This window comes from Nomascus leucogenys, chromosome 6, assembly GCF_006542625.1.
Source record: "Nomascus leucogenys isolate Asia chromosome 6, Asia_NLE_v1, whole genome shotgun sequence".
Taxonomy (NCBI): Eukaryota; Metazoa; Chordata; class Mammalia; order Primates; family Hylobatidae; genus Nomascus; species Nomascus leucogenys.
The window spans coordinates 20547071-20565166 of NC_044386.1; the positions used below are offsets into that span (position 1 = coordinate 20547071).

The 18096-nt window shown below is 37.0% G+C and overlaps 1 protein-coding gene and 1 long non-coding RNA gene across 3 annotated transcripts in view; both read right to left on the reverse strand.

Moving 5' to 3' along the window:
- CDH12 (cadherin 12) overlaps nt 1-18096 on the reverse strand; it is a 466101-nt gene that overhangs the window by 269289 nt on the left and 178716 nt on the right. The gene's annotated exons all lie outside the window — the stretch shown is intronic.
- Nucleotides 9175-9345, reverse strand: LOC115835440. Its single transcript, XR_004030412.1, has 2 exons — nt 9302-9345; nt 9175-9263 (listed from the first exon to the last, which is right to left on the reverse strand). It is a non-coding gene; the product is annotated as an uncharacterized LOC115835440 (long non-coding RNA).

The window sequence follows — 18096 nt, forward strand, 5'->3', positions numbered from 1 at the left end:
ACTTCCCTCTCCATCTGTTTGTGATAGTTTTGTTGGGAACTCATTTCCATAGAACTTTATTTGAGGGAATATTTGAGGCCTGGGCTTAGGGTACATTCCTCAGCATAGGATTTGGGTTTGCATGTCCCAGATATCTGGAATTGCTCCTGACCTGAGACCATTTTAAATCCACGTTTGGGACTTTAAGGTCTTCTGGGACCCTTCCTCGGTGTGAAGGAGAGCCCATGGAGAAGTATTCTGTCAGGAGTCCTCTCTTTCCCTTCTCTACACAGAACAATCTCTGAGACAGTCATGGTTATCTTCCATCCTCTTCTATGGGGTAGAACTTGCTTAATTTTTTTAATGTTTTAGCCTCATTTAGGGGTGCTAATCTAAGCTCTACCTGGACTATGGGGCCATAGTCCTTGTTTACCGTCTCACACTTGGGTGTGGCCTATTAAATCTCAAACTCTGCATCGATGGGACCCCAGTGGTGTACTTCTAATGCCATCAAGAGAACATGATGCAAGAAGCTGAGGCGACTAATAGACCCTGTTCTTACACTCTGGATCTACCACCACTAAGGCTATGTTCTTTCAGGCTGCCCAGCTAATGACTAAGCGAAACAGAATTAATAATGCCAGCTCATACTTGTAGGATGTGCACTCCTCTGACTTTGGCTACAGGACTCACCATCTCTCTGGCCAACATTACTGTTTTCAGAGCTGCCCTATTATATGAGGGCCTTCCTGCACATCCTGCTTCCATTCACAAATTTTAGCCTTGCATCAAAATCCAAAGGCTCTCCCTGTCTTCTCTGGCACCTTCCCATTGATCCTTCACAGAAATTTCTCCCCCAAATTTCTTGAACATATAATTATAACTTGGTGATTAGAATTGACGAATAAGGAGCAAACACTAATCTAGGACAAGCATACTTTTCAAAAGCAACATTACTTGTTGATTCTATCTTTTAAGAATTTATGTTAACATCAACTCAACTGTGCAGTAAAAATAAATAAATCATTAATTTTAAAATTTTTATTTTTAATGTTATGTGTTCTAGAAGAAAGTTTGTAGTTGGCCCAGCATGGTGACTCATGCCTGTAATCCCTGCACTTCAGGAGGCTGAGGCAGGTGGATCACCTGAGACCAAGAATTCCAGAACAGCCTGGCCAACATGGCAAAACCTCATCTTTACTAAAAATACAAAAATTAGCTGAGCGTGGTGGTGGGTGCCTGTAATCCCAGCCATTTGGGAGGCTGAGGCAAGAGAATTGCTTGAACCTGGGAGGCAGAGGTTGCAGTGAGCCGAGAAACTGTATCAAAAAAAAAAAAAAAAAAAAAAGAAAGAAAAGAAAGAAAGAAAGAAAGAAAAAGAAAGAAAGAAAGAAAGAAAAGAAAGAAAGAAAAGTTATAGTTTCTCGTTTTGTGAGAAATGGGTCAGCACTATCTTTTCCGTATCAACATAAAACAATTGTGTAGGCCCTTTGACTAAAAATATAAAATGTATCTGAGAAATTTATATACTAAATTATTTTTAATCTTGATGAACTATTGCTTTACCATCATATTGGAGGGTGTGTTAGTAGTGGCCTAATTTTCCAGAATTTTGATGATGCATATATGTGACTATACCTTAAGCTAATGAAACTAATTAATGGATTGTAAAATTTTCTCTTTTGCTTCTCCCTTTTCCATGCCAGTTTTCACATAAATAGGACAATATCTTCTTTCTTTTCCTGTGATCATGAGAATGCTGGACTGAGAATTTATGGGCATTAACCCCCATCTATTTAACCACCTATATTACATGTGTCCCTGATGTAACCTGAGCAAACTTAGCAAGTCTTTTATTCTGGGTGAATGCCCCGCTTCACCCAAATCATGAATGTTCTTTGCTTCATGGAATTCTATTGCTTTTGTTCCCAGAACCAATTATATCTTAGCTAATCTCTCGCCCCTTTAATTATCCTTGATAGTTTTCCGAATAAAATGTGCAATCTGTGAACACTTTATTAGTCCCACTCTCTGGTTGATCCATTCATGGATAAGGATACAGAATTGTCTGACTCCAGTTTATTATAAATTCATTATTCTCAATTGTGCCCAATGACAAAATTTTCCTTGCCCTGGGTCAGCAATATTCTCAGTCATCTCTACTATTTAACTGTAAATCTCAAACCATGTGCTGTTTAGAATTATATGTGCCTATCCCACTCTGCCAGATGTATGTGTTCTTTTCTCCATGAGATTTACATCCTGTAATGCTCTTATTCAGAATTTTGGGGCCCAATTCCTATTCATTTGTGTCTTAACAGTCTTTGAAGGGATGTTTGCCTTCAAGTATTCCTTGAAGTTTCCCTCTGAGCAAAGGTGAGATGCCTTTTGATTCATGCTTGCATCATTACCAGCCCAGGTTTAGCTGACTTTTTTAGTGTAGGATTTGCAATTAACACAAAATAAAGGCTCTCTGAACTTTAGTCTCTTTTCAAGGGAAACAACCATAAACATACTGCCACTCAATACAGATGGAGAGGTTAGTGAAAATAAGCAGCATTTATGAAGGCATGCCAGAAGGACTATGGGCCAGCCATTTTCTCTGGATACTGGAAATTCTTCCTGTAATGAAGCCAGACCTGCATAGAGCATTAATTAATACTCAACCACACAAAATTCAGATCTTACAGAAGTGCTTTTACAAAATATTCTTACAAAGACTCAGAGAGGGGAAATTACAAGAAAATATTCTGTGAAACATCAGATTATTTACTTAAATTTATTGTTGATGGCCATTATGTTCAGTACTGTTAGAAAAAGAATAATGAGAGATATTTTCTTATTATGCAGCTAAAAGGAATAGTTTTGCCTTTTATTGAACAAAACAATTATGTGTATGTCCATTTAACTTCTGGAAGATCTGAATCATGTAACTGTGTCTGTTTTTTTCTATTTGTGAATAGACGGAACACGTAGAGCCACATGTGGAATACATTGCTAGAAACTAATTCTTCTTGGCATGGACTTTGTATACTAACTTAATCTCTGGTTTCAAAGAATTTTTATTTTTCTTTCATTTTGATGTCCTCATCTAATTAATTTTATTTTATTTCATTCTGTTGGATTATATGTAATTATAAGGCACAAAGCCTTACTGAAAAAAGAACATGAAATCAGCAAATATGCAAAAAGATTAATATTCTATGAATAGTTCATATCTCATACATAACTATCAAAGCACACTCAATACTTGACATTTTATGCATGTTCAGCAAACATTTATTTACCAAATGAAGAAAACTAGGGATTGGAAAACAAAGCTGTTTCTTCAATATTTTTTATTTATTAAAAAGTACTACTAGAGTTTGTAATCCTGGCTGACTTGTATCTCAAAAAAGTCAACTCTGTATTATTGAAGTGCAGATTAATGGTTTAAATATTAATTGCATCCAAAATTTACATATTCTTATATAATTAAAATATACACTATATTTTTGAAAAGTTTCTTTAATTATTAAGAATCAGTTTAAACAACCAGAGATATAAGAATATGTATGTTATTGGAATTTCTGATTAACTAGCAAATTCCACTTGGAGCCTGCAATGTACAATGACATGCAAATTCCCTTTTCCATTGTTTGTATTGTATTTTTAAACATCAAAAGAAAAAATGTTTCTAACTTTTAACTCTAATATAATGTTGTCAAATAACTGAAAGGGTTGTTAGACTTTAAAAAACCACATTACAATAGTGAGAAGCAGAATAAGTTATTTGTGATATGAAAGAGAAAAATGATGAGTTAATATAATTTTAATTCCAGTTGAATTAAGAAAATGAAAAATTGCATCATTGTCTCTTCTACTTGGAAATGATATTTCTTCTATTTTTAAGAGAGTAAAATTTGTCTTTCAGTTGATAGTGAGTGAGAGGCGAAAACCTTTTACTCTGATGTTTTACAGAACTGCTAAAATGTCCATGTGTTATTCTATAGAGAATTGTAATGGAGTTTAGTAGTATAAAAGTTTGAAAGATGTTTTTTACCTTAATATATGATGTTTACTTGGTTGAGTTATATAACATTCAAAAATAGAGAATTTGGAGCCTGAAAACCTTGATTTCAGTTTAGCCTCCACTACTTGCTGGATTTGTGACCTTAAGCAAATTATTTCATTTTTCTCAAACTGGGTTTCCTCTTAGATGAAAATAACAATATCTACCTTCCTTTCATGTGATTTATTGAGACCAAATTGGAGTAATAGATAGTATAACTAGAACTTGGTTTTAAGTTACTTAAACATTATTTACTAGGTAAAACTTACGCCTGTATAAAAATGAGAAACTTCATCTCTGAATGCACATGCCAAGTTTTCATTATTTGATAGAGATAAATAAACATGGAAATTGTATTACAATTTATACCAAGCTGCAAGGGGCCAGGTGAGTCAACCAAATTATATGGACATGTTAAAAACATACTGTTTTACTTTGTTTTCATACTGCTATAAAGAACTGCCAGAGACTGCGTAATTCATAAAGGAAAGACGTTTAACTGAATTACAATTAAGCATGGCTAGGGAGGCCTCAGGAAACTTACAATCATAGCAGAAGTTGAAAGGGAAGCAAGGAACCTTCTTCATAAGGTGGCAGGAAGGAGAAGTGCCGAGTGAAGCGGGGAAGAACTCCTTATAAAACCATCAGATATCCTGAGAACTCACTCACTATCACAAGAACAGCAAGGGGCAAACCACCCCCATGATTCAATTACCTCCACCAGGTGTCTCCCTTGCTACGTGGGGATTATGGGGATTACAATTCAAGATGAGATTTGGGTGGAGATACAAAGCCTAACTATATCACACTGAGCGAATGCATGCATATTATTAAGTGCAAAAATTGTAAATACATCTATAAATAGATAAATAGATGTTTAGTGGAATGTAGATTTCTCTAAATGTCTATGCAATTTTCATGAATATGAGGTGCAGGAACAATAGCATTAAGAGTCTCTAATATCTCAGCTCATACTGGCTGTGGTGTAGAATTCATAAAAGGAAGGCAGATTAAGTTCCCATTTCTTAGCTATTCTTAATATAAAGTATTTTTAAAAACCCTGGTTATAGGATCCTATGAGACAAGCCTTAAAGGTATCTGATTGATTTAGATATAAATGACATATAGGTTTTTTTTCTTATTGTCAAGATGTTTTTGTAAATCTCATCTTTTTAAAGTGTCTCTTAATATACTTCTCTTTTTAACACTGGCTTCTAGAAAAAAAATGAAGTAAGAAAAGAAAAGGGATTCTACATTTGAGTGACGAATTGCCTTATAAAAATGAACAAATAGAGGCTGGGTGCAGTGGCTCACACCTGTAGTCCCAGCACTTTGGGAGGCTGAGGCAGGCAGATCACTTTAAGTCAGGAGTTCAAACCCAGCCTGGCCCACATGGTGAAAACCCGTCTCTACTAAAAATGCAAAAATTAGCCAAGTGTGGTGGCATGCACCTGTAATTTCAGCTACTTGGGAGGCTGAAGCAGAAGAATTGCTTCAACCCAGGAGGTGGAGGTTGCAGTGCACTGAGATCATGCCACTGCACTCCCTCCAGCCTGGGTGACAGAGCAAGACTCCTCCATCTCAAAAAACAACAATAACAACCAAAACAAATAGAATAAGTGAAGAGATTTGATCTTATAATTGGTTGGAATATCCCATAACATTGCACTGTTTATGTTTGCACAATAATGAAAGTTCATTGAGTACATGTTCACTGACATATATGGATCCTCAGAAATATAGATCTTAAACATATGATATATAAGTATATGTAAATGTATACTCATACACATAACTCAGATGTATGCAAAGACTTCATATATCTAGAATGTATATTGTGTGTATTCTATATAACATGTAATGGGAAGGTTGATATACATAACCTTTGCTTTATGGTGTAGGTTAGGAATAACTTGTTCATTTAGGGTAGGGCAGACTTCACTTGCACTGATATGGACAAATCAGTGTTAATGACAGAATGCAATAGAGTCATCCTGCTATGTAAACAGAAGCATAGATAACAAATAATACAAAATATGATAAAAGTTTACATCATTCATAACATCATTTATCTGACCCTTTCCCGCAATTTATCTGGCCTATCTGCCACCATTTAATTTAAAAAATTACATTGATTATATCATGACTGCTTTTAAATTCTCATTGTACAACTCTAAAAACATACACTTATTTGATAGCCTTGAATTTCAGCAGAAAAAATAATACTTATAAGAGGCATAGACTTTAAAATATGTCATATTTGTGCAGAATATTTTAAGTTATAAATATGTGTGCATAAGGCCTAGTTGATGTAACGTCAGTACAGATGCTACAAATGCAAGTTCATTAAAGAATATTAAGATATTCTTCCCTGTAAATCTAACGAAGCAAAACAATGGGAAATTTCTCAAAGACCTAAAGCAGGAGATGAAACAGGGACAAACTGAGTGTTTGCTCAACCATAATTGTGAAGCAATCAGTTTAATTATCTCACAGTTGATTTTGCTTAATTAGGAGATGACATTAGCTAACTTTGCAGTTCTACATCGTTACAAAAAGGAAAGAGGAGGTTTTGACATATTGTGCCTTTACTATTAAAGAAATATCATTCAGTGAGTTTTTTGTACACATTTCTATTTGTGTGGTTTTTTCACTGAAAATATTGCTTTTAAATTTCAGAATACAACAGCTTAACTTATCATGTAATAGATATATATATATATTGTACCAATCCCTTTTAAAATTAGTGCTAACGTAGCACGAGAAAAATGTAATTCAACAAGAAAAATGGAAATTTACATTTTTATCTCTGAAACTGAACACTGATTCTCCAAAAATCATTTTCATCAATAAAATCTGACAAAATGTGTTGAATATATGCAGCATTTAGACAAATGTCACGATTATTTCTTGCCCAGACATGGTTCAAGGCCCATGTTCATCATGTCCTTTGTTATATCATCCAAGCACATTAAGACTGCAAATGACTTTCAGCTATTTAAATACATAATCATGATGTAATGTCCATGGCTTTATAGAGTCCCAGCGTAATTTTGCATATATTCTTCAACTTTGTTCTTTTACAGTGAACTACTGTGACAGATAGTTATACTAGAGATTTCTGAAGCAAATAATCAGTATATATTCATCTGGCTTACAATATCATATTGAATGTTCATAGATGATTTAACAAAGAGGAAAGCAGATAAACTTTATTAAAAGGACACTTTATTCCCTATCATAAGCATTACATGCCTGTAATTAGTAATTATTTTTTAAAAGGAAAATAGACTAAGAAATTTGCATAATATCTCCCTACTTGGTAGAAATCTGTTATCATCTTATTAAGTAGGACAGCATCATAGTAGGACAGCATCATATATCTAAATAATCCCTTTAGAAATATATAAAGGTGATTTTCTATTAAGATATGGCTATTGGCTGTTAGCTAGACTGAATTAGATTATTAATACTATTGTTTTGAAATTGCCATTCACTGATATTTGGGGATCACTGAATACATTAGGAAACGGAGAACATCATGATAGCTTCCTCAAACTGTAGAGTATGATCTTTCTAGGTGGTCAATGTAACAAAGGAAAATAAATTAATTATTAGGATCATAAAAGTTTAAACAGAACACTTTTGTGATGCTTGCTAATCTTAATTAAATGATTGCAGTAAGGTTTATGCAAGCTGGTGAAAGCCATATACTTTGTTATACTTTGTAACCTTTTCTCCTCCCATTTATAGAACCGCTTATATAAGATTTTTTTTTTTTTTTTTTTTTTTTGAGATGGAGTCTTGCTCTGTCTCCAGGCTGGAGTGCAGTGGTGCAATCTCAACTCACTTCAACCTCCACCTCCCGAGTTCAACTGATTCTCCTGCCTCAGCCTCCCAAGTAGCTGGGACTACAGGCACGTCCAGCAAACTTTTGTATTTTTAGTAGAGATGAGGTTTCACCATGTTGGACAGGATGATCTCACTCTTTTGACCTCAAGTGATCTGCCCTCCTCGGCCTCCCAAAGTGCTGGGATTACAGGTGTGAGCCACCATGCCTGGCCTTGTATAAGATTTTAAAAGTTCCCCAATTTAGCCTTCACTCAGTATAAGAATATCTTGCACAGCAACTCTTGCATTTATCCATTTCTACTCTAGTGGTTTATTCTCTTCTCTGAAGTAAACCTTTGCACTTGTAGATAATTCTAATGACTGACATCTTGTTGTGTTAGCCAAAGGAGTCAGCCATTTTCCTTCAATAACTGGGGATATTGAAACTACGTTTATTGATCTTGTTTAATTTCTGTGCTATACTCCTTCTGTCACAGCTTGTTTCTATTTCTATCAAAAATGCCTCTGCCCCACCCAAAGGAAGACAATAGCATCTTTGTTTCCACTCTGTGACCCACCATTACAAACTCAAGCTAACTGGATCAAGGGTAGACTCCTGAGTAAATGTTGGCCACCATATCAACTCAGACCATAGACTACCTTGCTTTGACCCTTGACTCATTGTTTTTCTCTCCCTCTCACCTCTCTTCCCCTGTCCTTCCCCTTTTGTTCCTACTCCTTTGTCTCTTGAACCTCGGCTGACAGACAACCCTGAAGGCTTACAAAAACAGCTCAAAAAGACTGTTCTGAGGGTTGCTGGCAAAGAATTGTACCAATGACCCTGAACATAAGACTTCAAAAACTGGGAAAATCAAACTGTTGCAACCACGAGTTTAGTAGCAGTTCCAGATGAAGGGAACTGTAACCTGGGCTAGACTGAAGGTCACATGCTCCTCTCTCCTCCTCACCCTATACAAACTTCAATCCAGCTGCTAAGGGAATTAACTGATTTTCAGATGCTCCCTTATGTGTATCAGATGAATAAAGTCTTTAATCTCTATTTCATTAACATTAACTTTTCTTTTAACCCTGAAAATGATTCAAATTCTGGTGAATTTTGGACAAAATCATAAAAAGACTAATCTCAGAAAATGTCCTTCTATTGAATGAAGAAGATGTAAATGTGGGAGCCAAGAATGACCTGCAGCTAGAGAAAGGGAAGGGGTTAGAGAGAGAGAAATATTGACAGTAAGTCGATGCAGAGACATCTGAGCTGATTTAGTTTTTCTACTAAGATACCAGTTTCCCTCTACTTTTTTTTTTTTTTTTTTTTTTTTGAGACAGTTTTGCTCTTGTTGCCCAGGCTGAAGTGCAATGGCGTGAGCTCAGCTCACCACAACACCTGCCTCCTAATGGCGTGATCTCAGCTCACCACAACACCTGCCTCCCGAGTTCAAGCGATTCTCGTGCTTCAGCCTCCGGAGTAGCTGGGATTAAAGGCATGCACCACCATGCCTGGCTAATTTTGTACTTTTAGTAGAGACGGGGTTTCTCCATGTTGGCCAGGCTGGTCTCAAACTCCCAACCTCAGGTGATCCGCCCACCTGGGCCTCTCAAAGTGCTGGGATTACAGGCGTGAGCCATCGTGTCCAGCTGCCTTCACTCTTAATATTTAGTCCAGGTTATCTGCTTTTCTTGGATATTAAGAAACAGTAATGTCATTTCAATAAATGTGTTTGCTCTTGTTGATTAAATTAGTTTGAAGTACTTCAATTTTTAAAACCAAAAGAAACTAAACAGTTTTGAAAAGCCAGTTTGTCTCAATTTCCCTCTCTATGATAAAGACTTACGAGTGCTTACCCTAAAAAGTCATATGGGAGCTTACCATAAAAAACGATAGCATACATCTTTAGTATTGTATAATTTCAAAACACTTCGTACTATTAAATCTTAACAAAATCTGTAAGAAAGGTTATGTGATCTTTTTTGGATTAATGAAGATAACTGGGAAAATAAAACTCAAAAAATGTGATCTCTGTGATTGCAGTAATAGTTCCTATTCCATTCACTGTGTGCTGCACACATGTTGGAACTTTGTATTTTTTGAATGGATGAATGAATGGGCAAATGCACGAGAACATGCACAAATAGCAAGTAGGTCCTCTGATGTGAGGCTATACTTCCAATTACATCTTGGATAAAGTAGCCAAGGGCCTTTGTTTATGGTTGTTATATAAAAGTCAACAAAACATTATTTTAAAATATCTCCAACAGATAGCACTTTCTAGCGTTGTGCTAGAAATCAATGGCAACATTTACCAAAATGTGATGTACTAATGACTAGTCCTATTGGTAGTTAACAGGTGTTAAGTTCAGAAATGTTGGCCAGGCACAGTGGCTCATGCCTGTAATCCCAGCCTTTTGGGAGGCCGAGGCAGGTGGATCACTTGAGGTCAGGAGTTCAAGACCAGCCTGGCCAACATGGTGAAACCCCATCTCTACTAAAACTACAAAAATTAGCTAGGCGTGATGGCATGTGCCTGTAATCTCAGCTACTTGGGTGGAATTGCTTGAACCTGGGAGGCAGAGGTTGCATTGACGTGAGATTGTGCCACTGTACTCCAGGCTGGGCAACAGAGCAAGACTCTGTCTCAAAAAAAAAAAAATTAAAAAAGAAGGAAATATTTCAATGTTTCTGGTTAAAACATTTAGGACTTCTACCTATCTAACATCTCTCCCTCTCTTTCTCTCTCCATCTATCTATGGCCTGGCCTGTCACATGTCTTGTTCTATATGTTGGAGAAAAAGCTGCAACTAAGATAACATCTTCAGCTTCAAGTACCTTATCTTTTTGTGGGTGATACAAAAGTGAACAAACACAGACAGTATATACTTAAGAATTTTTAGGCATGATTTTTTTTCCAAGAACATATTTTAGAAAATGCCAGGTTAGAAAACAAAGATTATATTATTATCACAAATATCACTTGGTCCAAATGTTTATATCCCCTCAAAGTACCTATGTTGAAATCGTAACTCCAAAGTGATTTTATTACGAGGTGGGGCTCTGAGAAGGTGATTAGGTTTAGATGAGGTCACGAAGGTGCAGCCTTCATGATGGAATACTGTCCTCTTAAGGAGAGGAAGAGACTAGAGCTCTCTGTCTCCATCACATGATGCACGGCAAGAAGATGTTGACCTGCAGGCCAGGAAGAGGGCCCTCGCCATGAACCAAACACTGATGGCACCTGGATCTTGGACTTCCACCTTCCATAACTGTGAGAAATAAATTTCTGTTGTTCAAGCCATCCAGTCCATGATATTCTGTTATGACAGCCCAAGATGACTAAGGCAGACATCTTACATAATGGGCTGGATGCTGCATTCTTTGGATAAAACCATCGATAATTAATGATGCCTTGAGCTCACTGATAAGAGAAATTTTCTGAACTGGGAGTGGCAACCTGTCAATATGTGAGAAATCAAAATCTTCCAAGAAATGCCTGCACTAAGTCTCAAAGTGTATATTCTTGGCCAGTGGCTTTAGTCCAATGGCCACTTACTGGGCAGAGAAAATGATACATAGCATTTGAGACAAAAAAAAAAAAAAAAAAAGCACAGGAAGCTAAGAAGACTGGAAGAATCTTCTGGAAGTGCTAAGTAGTTTGATCTGATTAGAGATTCAGATACATGTTGAGGTTTAAGAATAATGATGCTAATTATCATAACACTATGGAATAATGACGGCAGGACAGGTTATGTTAGTTGCCTTGGGCTGCCATAACAGAAGACCACAGGGTGGGTGGCTTAAAGAAGAGAAATTAACTTCTCATAGTTTTGGAAGTTAAGAAGTCCAACCACGGCTGGGTGTGGTGGCTCACACCTGTAATCCCAGCACTTTGGGAGGCTGAGGCAGGCGGATCGCCTAAGGTCAGGAGTTCAAGACCAGCCTGGCTAACACTGTGAAACCCCGTCCCTACTAAAAATACAAAAATCAGCCAGGCATGGTGGTGCAAGCCTGTAATCTCTGCTACTCCGGAGGCTGAGGCAGGAGAATCGCTTGAACTCAGGAGGCGGGGGTTGCAGTGAGCCGAGATGGCACCACTGCACTACAGCCTGGGTGACAAGAGTGAGACTTAGTCTCAAAAAAAAAAAAAAAAGTCCAACCCCCAAGATCGAGATTCGTGTCAATTGATTCCTGATGGAGGCTCTCTTTCTGGCTTGATGATGCTCACCTTCTCCCTTCATTCTCACTTTGAGCCTGCACATGGAGAGAGAAACCTCTCTTTCTCCCTCTTCTGAGAGGCCATCAATTGTATTGAGTTATCCCCCCTCTTATGACTTCACAAAATGTCAATTACCACCTAAAGACCTTATCTCCAAATACAGTCACATCAGAGGTTAGGGCTTCAACATATGAATTTTGGGGAGGGGGTACAATTCAGTGCACAGCACAGGGACTATTGTAAACTCCTGATAAGAAATCTTTCTTATTAAACAATCTTAAAATTTCTAATTGGTGAGTGCTATTTTTATTACTATTTTAACATGCTATGATATCATACTGGACCAGGGAGATGGTACAGACTGAAGATTCCTTATCTGAAATGCTTGGGACCAGAAGTGTTTTGAATTTTTCACATTTGCCAAATTGGGGATATTTGCACACATATAATGGGATATATTGGGGAAGGGACTCAAGACTAAACACAATATTTATGTGTCATATACACTTTGCAACTATAGCCTGAAGGTCATTTTATACAATGTTTTTAATAATTTTGTGCGTGACACAAAGTTTGCATCAAGTACTTATGTTTGGAATTTTTCACATGTGGAGTCATGTCAGTACTCAAAAAGTTTCAGATTTTGGAGCATTTTGAATTTTGGATTTTCTGATTAGATCTGTTCCACCTGGATTATTCTTAGGGAAAGAAGAAAGGAAATAAGATATATCAGAGGAAGAAATATGAATAGAGCAGTCAAAAATGTGAACAAAGCATGATGACCTAGGGAAAGTACCAAGGCATCAAGACTACTTGCAAAGGTGGAAAGGTACAAATTGATATTACACGGTACAGATGGTCCCTGACTTACGGTGGTTTGAACTATGACTTTTCAACTTTACAATTATGTGATACACATTCATTAGAAACTTACTTTGAGTACTCGTACAACCATTTTGCTTTTCACTTTCAGTATAGTACTTGATAAAATATGTGAGATATTAAATACTTTATTATAAAGTAGGTTTTGCATTAGATGACTTTCATTTAATTGGAATAGGGTGAGTTAATGCTAATAGTTGAGTAAAAAATATGTATAGATTGTGTTGGCTTGATCAATCCTAAATGCAGCTAGAAAATGTGGTTCTGTCATTAGAACAAGGAGTTAGAATGGACTTGTGGCTGTCCACATTATTTATTTATTTATTTAGAGACTAAGTTTTGCTCTGTCACCCAGGCTGAAGTGCAGTGGCGCAATCATAGCTCATTGTAGCCAAACTCCTGAATTCAAGGGATCCCTCAACTTCAGCCTCCTGAGTAGCTAGGACTGCAGTCACATGACACTATGCCTAGATAATTTTTAAAATTTTTTGTAGAGACAGAACCTCAGTATGTTGCCCTTGCTGGTCTGGAACTCCTGGCCTCAAGCAATCCTCCCACCTCAGCTTTCCAAAGTGTTGGGATTACAGGCATGAGCCACTCAGCCAGCCCCACTTCAGGCTTCATTCCTAATTTTGGTCCTCTTGCAATTTCTATCACATCTGTAGTTATTTCTTCTACTGAAATCTTCAACCACTCAAAGTCATCTGTGTGGAATGAGAAGTGGAATCAACTTCCCCCAAATTCCTATTACTATTGGTATTTTGACCACCTCCCACAAATGTAAATTACAAATGTTCTTAATAGTATCTAGAATGGTGATTCCTATCCAGAAGGTTATCAATTTACTTTGCCCAGATCCATCAGAGGCATGGTGCCAGGCAGTTAGTGAGGGAACAGGAATGATTATTTGCAGGTGGCTAAAAGCAACACAAACGGGGCCAAACTGGTTAGCACAAGGACCTAACCCTTGTGGAAAGGAACTGTTACAGCAGGCTGTGCTAATAAAGATGGACTGTAGACACCCTGCTTTAGGAACAGATGAGAATGTAACGAAAAAGAAATTGGCCACAACTGGTTAAATCCAAGACAGCACAAAACTTGACCAACTGTTGACCCTTGGTTTTGTTATGCCTTTTTTCCCATAAAATTATGAGGAAACCTCCCACTCCCATCATGCACCTGATGCTATGACAGTTCCAGATTAACCATATTTAGTGAATAAAAGTGTGGCACCCCAATTCCAGGAATTGCTCACCCATTTCCCAGAAAACTCTTCCCCTTATTATAGAATATTCTATGCTTTCATTATGCTTACAATGAGTTAGAGTAGGGTTCAGATTAGGGGTAGGGGGTAGGGTTAACATTAGGGTTAGGGTTTCATGCTTTCATTATGCTTATCCATACAGTGTGTGAGCCCTGACCACATTGGGTGTGCCTCATTCTTTTGAGCACACCCACACTCCTGTCTTGAGTTTCTATTTACTTACACTCCACAATAAAGTTTCTACACTTTCACTTTGGTCTCACTTTCAAATTCTTTGGTGCAGCGAAGACAAGAACCTGTACTGGCCTACCAGCAGAGCATCACTATTTAGGGAAGCTGTAGTATTATGAAAGGTATTTCTTGAATGAGACTTGAAAGTTGAAATTACTCCTTGATGCGTGGACTGCAGAATGAATGTTGTATTAGCAGGCATAAAAACAGCATTAATCTCCTTGAATACCTTTATCAGAGCTCTTGGGTGACCAGGTGCATTGTGAATAAGCAGTAATATTTTGATAGGAACCTTTTTATCTAAACAGTATCTCATAACGATGGGCTTAAAATACCTAGTAAGTTATGCTGTAAACAGATGTGCTGTCATCCAGGGTTTGTTGTTTCATTTATATAGCATAGGCAAATTAGATTTAACACAACTTTTAAGGGCCCTAGGATTTTCAGAAAGGAAAATGAGCATTGGCTTCAACTTAAAATCACTAGTTGCCTTAGCCTCTAACAAAAGAGTCAGCCTGTTCTTTGAACTTTGAAGCCAGGCATTGACTTTCCCTGTCTAGCTATGAAAGTCCAAGATGGCCTCTTCTTCCAACAGAAGGTTGTTTTGTCCACATTGAAAATCTGTTGTTTAGTGTAGCTACATTTATCAATGATATTAGCAAGATCTTTTGGATAACTTGCTGCAATTGTAGACATCAGCACTGCTGCTTCACCTTGCACTTTTATGTGCTGGAGATTACTTACTTCCTTAAATCTCATGAACAAAGTTTCCTAGCTTCATACTTTTTCTCTGCAGCTTCCTCATCTCTCTCAGCCTTCGTAGAATTGAGGAGAGTTAGGGCTTTACTCTAAAATAGGTTTTCGCTTAAGAGAACGTTATGGGCCAGGCATGGTGTCTCACACCTGAAATCCCAGAACTTTGGGAGGCCAAGGTGGGTGGATCACAAGCTCAGTAGTTCGAGACCAGCCTGGCCAACATGGTGAAACTCTGTCTCTACTACAAATAGAAAAAAGTTAGCCAGGCGTGGTGGCAGGTGCCTGTAATACCAGCTACTCAGGAGTCTGAGGCAGGAGAATCGCTTGAACCCGGGAGGCAGAGGTTGCAGTGAGCCGAGATCGTGCCACTGAACTCCAGCCTGGGCAACAGAGAGAGACTCCGTTTAATAAAATAAAGTAAGTAAAATAAAATAAAAAGAGAGAGAATGTTGTGATTGGTTTGATCTTCCACCCAGACCACTAAAACTTTTGCCATATCAGCAATAAGACCATTTCACTTTTTTATCACTCATGTGTTCAGTGGAGTAGCACTTTTAATTTCCTTCAAGAACTTTTTCTTTGCACTCACAAGTTGGCTGACCATTCTGCACAAGAAGCCTACCTTTCAGCCTATCTCACCTTTTAATGTGGCTTCCTCACTCAGCTTAATCATTTCTAGATTTTGATGTAAAGTGAGAAACATGAAACTCTTCCTTTTACTTGAGCACTCAGAGGCCACTGTAGGGATATTAATTTCAATATCGTTGTGTTTCAAGAATAGGGAGCCAGAGGAGAAGGAGAGAGACAGGGAAATGGCCAGAGGACAGTCAAAACACACACAACATTTATGGATTAAGTTTGCCACATCTAATATGGGTGCAGTTTATGGAGACCCGAAACAATTCCAATAGTAACATCAAAGATCACCAGTCACAGATGACCATAATAGAGATGATAATAACGAAGAACTCTGGAATTTTCAAGAATTACCAAAAATGACACAAAGACACAAAGTGAACCCATGTTGCAAAAATGGCACTGATAGACTTGCTCAATGCAGGGTTGCCACAAACCTTCAATTTATAAAAAAAAATCAAAGCAAAACAAAAAACAATATCTGCAAAGCTCAATAAAGTGAAGTACAATAAAAGGATGTATGCCAATATTATAAATAGAAATATTATATAATATATATTTCAACTACATATTTATGAACATATATATGACATACACCTGTCAACTATGTGCTTATAAATATTAATCATAACATATAATGTGCATATCTAGTTAAAAAGAAATACATTCTGGGAATTACTGATATACAGCCTATAAGAAATTTTTATAACCTAAAGAAACGAAAGGATGCTATTACTACAGCAAATACCCCTGGACTTCCCATTATATATTAAGTGTAGGTGATTCCATTTTGAGAAAGGCATTCTAGTCTTGATCCTTGCCTGTGTGGAGCTTGCATCTTAATGGAGTGATAATAATATAAAAAAAGGGGTCAGGCACGGTGGCTCACTACTATAATCCCAGAATTTTGGAAGCTGAGGCAGGTGGATCACCTGAGGTTGGGCATTCAAGACCAGCCTAGCCAACATGGTGAAACCCCGTCTCTACCAAAAATACAAAAATCAGTTGGGCATGGTGGTGCACATCTGTAATCCCAGCTACTTGGGAGGCTGAGGCAGAATTGCACGAACCCAGAAGGTGGAGGTTGCAGTGAGCCGAGATCGTGCCACTGTACTCCAGCCTGGGCGATAGAGTGAGATTCCATCTCAAAAAAAAAAAAAAAAAAAAAAATATATATATATATATATATATATATATATATATATAAAATACATATTTGTATATATTTTATATATGTATATATGTATTATATATGTATACATATTTTTATATATATATAGTGTGTATATATATATATATACACACACACACACGCACACACACACACAAAGGAAGGACTCCAGTGCAGAATGCTGAACTTCAAGGTGCAGTGAAGCAGACAGAAGAGGTACCTAGCTTTGTCATGGTGGGACACAGGAGAACAGACTATAAGATGGGAAAATAAGAACACTTTCCCCCAAAATCTTTTCTAAAATATTCTTACCACAGCCAAGAGGCTATATAAACATCTTGCTTCCAAAAAAATAAAAATTAGGGCCAGGCTGACTCAGACTATTATTTTACATTTTTTCAATGACAAAAAAGCTATAATTTTACAATGAGTATAAATGTGGAAATTTTAGAAATGTATTTTGTTGCAAAATGCACCGGAATACGGACATTCTGTGAGTGGAAAATGGAGCTGTAATTTATTGCTCCAGGAAATTTTCTCATTATCTACTCTCAGCATTACAAGAACAAACCAAGCAAGGTTGGAAATAAAATCTATTGTCCAAGATTCGGTTTCTCCAAGATTATTTAGACACATGCTTGAATTTTTTCACAGCAATTACCTAGCCCCAGGTTTTCCATTATCTCAACTTTGCCAGGATTAACAAAGACTTAAAATCTTTATCCAAAATGTTGCAGAATAGTGTTATTCATGCTGGAAAGGACACTGATGTTTCAGATGAGCCAATTATACAAAATCTCGTATTTCTGTGTTAGTTTTATAATAGATAGTTTGTCTATAAACACCAATTTGAATCTGCCCTGAATGGAAATATCTGAGTTTGGTGGTTATTTGAAAAAGAGAAAATGCCACTGCAAGAAATCTAATAAAGTAATAATGAAAATAATTTAAAATTATGTCTGTTTTTCTTTAGTCAAAAGTAACGTGGATGGATATTGAGTGAGAAGAAGAAAACAGGCAGGAAAACACTTGGAAAAAAAATGAATTTAGGTAAAACAATCCTTACATA